Source organism: Myotis davidii, unplaced genomic scaffold (assembly GCF_000327345.1).
Source record: "Myotis davidii unplaced genomic scaffold, ASM32734v1 scaffold14, whole genome shotgun sequence".
Lineage (NCBI taxonomy): Eukaryota > Metazoa > Chordata > Mammalia > Chiroptera > Vespertilionidae > Myotis > Myotis davidii.
The window spans coordinates 247304-250204 of NW_006287372.1; positions in this window are offsets into that span (position 1 = coordinate 247304).

Sequence of the window (2901 nt, forward strand, 5' to 3'; positions counted from 1 at the left end):
TGAAAGAGTGCTGGCTGTGGGAAAGCGCGCCAGAAGAGTAGCGATGATTCCAGTTTGGTCTGAAACCAATTAAAATCTTGAAGTTTTTTCTCAAACTACAAGGAGGTCCTAGCTGACATCTGGGTTAAATGTGGTGATTTTTCCCCCCAAAAAATAAGATTTTATTTTCCATTTGTTTTCTACAGCAAGTCTTTTATCAGCCAAAGAAGAAAAATAAGACATGTCCTTTGACAAAAAGGGTTGATTCTAAGCTTCATTTAAGTTTGGTTTGAAAATCTCACATAAGCTGAACCAGAGGAGCACAGATTGCCCCCTGCACGCAGTCCTGAGGCCCCAAAGCGACGCCCTGGTCCCTGTGGCCTAGAGCCTCCGTGGGCAGGAAGCCGTGGAGGCCCTGGGTCAGCACGGGGCGCGCTGGGGACAGTCCGAGAGGCCAGTTAGGGGAGAGGACACTGGGACACAGCAGACCACGGTTGCCCAAGGCCTCTCTGGGCCGAACAGACAGGAGGATTGCATCAACATGAATGGCCCACGGAGAGCCGGTCCCTGGGCAGGCGCCTGCTCCTGCAGCCTGTGCTCTGCGCAGAGGAGCAAGGAGACATCCAGCCGAGGAGGGAGAGGAGGAGAAAGGCCGCAAGGCCTGCAGGACACAGCGCTCCTCGCACACGGGAGGGGTGGAAAGCGGGTCAGAGGGGAGTCTGTCCTGCGTATCCCTGGGAGCTGCAGTGATTCGAATACGGACTCTGCCCATCCCGCTCAGGGGCTCGGATGCGGAGCCATAGCGGCTCTGGGAGGGGAGCCATGAAGTGGGGCAGCCCCTTCTTTACTTTTCTGCACCACAGTGAGCGGGTGGGCCACCCACACTCCCCCCCAGGCTGCCCTGCCCTGAGTCCGTGCACATGAAGGCGACCACAGCTGACCAGGACTTGTCACCCTTGGGACTCACATGGCCAAGGTACTCTGGCCATTTCAGTGGGTGGAGGCTGGGTGAGCTCTCCTGGGGGCCGGGGGGGGGGGGGGGGGGCCTCTGGTGGCTGGAGAGAGGCGATCAGCTGGGAGCCTCTCTCAGGTCCGCACAGTTCTGCTCTGGCTCCAGACTTGCATTCACTCAGCCGGCACAGGATCGGCTTAAACGGGCCCCTTCTCCGCAGACGGCAGGTTAGCACACCTTGCTCCCTGGGCACTTTTCTTGGCGGTCCTATCCCGACCCACCCTCCATTCCACACTCCGCAGGAACTCCAGTGACGGGTGCTCACCGTCCTGTGACATCCCAGGGTGTTCTACACCCCTCGCAAGTGGTGTCCTGGGGGTGCTCCGGGCCCACGGGCCGAACACGGGGTCAGCTGAGAGGAGGCCTCGCGCTTCCTTCTCTTCATTTCCGGCTCTGACCCGTCCTGTTCCTCGCTCAGGATGATAGAGTCTGGTCCCAACAGGTCGCAGTGCCGGCCGAGGGGTCCTTGGTCACCTGCCTTGCGAGGCCGCTGCTGGCGCTTGCCAGGTGCCTGGCTTTCTACGGCTCTGATGGAGGATGGGGGTCCCCGACCTGCCTTCCGAGCCCCCGGGAGGGAAGCCTGGCTCTGCTCTGGCCCAAGCGTCAGCCCGCCTGCTCCCCGCCCTGCGGCGCCTGCAATGGCAAGAAAAACCCCTTTTGTTTATAGGCCAAAGCTTAGATCTGGGATGCCTCCCAAGAGAAAAAAAATACTTTTTAATTATTTTGGAAACTATAGCGTTTTCCACACATTTCCCCAGACATATACATTCCCTTTCCGTGCAGTGAAAGCATGATGCTGGTTTCCCTGTGTTCGTGTAGAATATGGTTTCACTTGTCATCCTTCGTGTCCACAGCGAGCACGATGTCTGCGGGAGTGAGGAGCATTGTGCTGTGCTGGTCGATTCTCTGCACCCTCTAAGCCAGCGGTTCTCAACCTGTGGGTCACGACCCCTTTGGGGGTCAAACGACTCTTTCACAGGGGTCGCCCAAGACCATCGGAAAACACATATATAATTACATATTGTTTTTGTGATTAATCACTATGCTTTAATTATGTTCAATTTGTAACAATGAAAATACATTACAATTCATAACAGTAGCAACATTACAGTTATGAAGTAGCAACGAAAATAATTTTATGGTTGGGGGTCACCACAACATGAGGAACTGTATTAAAGGGTCGCGGCATTAGGAAGGTTGAGAACCGCTGGTCTAAGCCCTCACAGAGCCCTCTTTCCCGCCTCCACGGGGTCCCTGGCATCGAGCACGTGTCACGTACCTAACGGCCCCTGAACAGGGAAGGGAGGCCTTTCTGGAGTTTTGTGGGTTACTCTCCACGGGAGGGTGGACGGGAGGGTGGATGGGAGGGTGGGGCCCCCGTCAGCACAGCACCCGCCCCTCCGGCGCTGCTGGGATGAGCCGGAACTGTGTGGAACGTCAGCAAGCCAGCGCCCGTCCTGGTCCTCCCTAGGGAATGTCGTGTGAAGGTCATTCCTGCCCAAATAGCCACTTTGTCGGGATTTTTATTCTAAAACGTTCATTTCTGCATCTTTGTCACAACGGTGTGTCACACCATGATGTCACGTCGTGGGTACAGGACAGAGACACATGTTTCATGGCGGAAACATGAGCGACATGGGAGGGGGACCAGGCTGCCAGAGCAGGTCTGTCCGTGGGATCAGCTCCTCTTGGAGCTTCAGAGAATGACCGAGGGTGTCCCCCTGCTCTGCCTGCAGGCCCCTGTCTGAGACTGAACTCCCTGCACGGTGGGCGGGCTTTGTCACAGATGTGACCCCTCAGCCCAGCCGCCGGCCTCCGGGCTGTGGATCTGCAGACCCTGCGCAGAGCTGACCGCCCGGGCCTGGCCCACGGATCTGCAGGCCCCGAGCAGTGCTGACCACCCGGGCCTG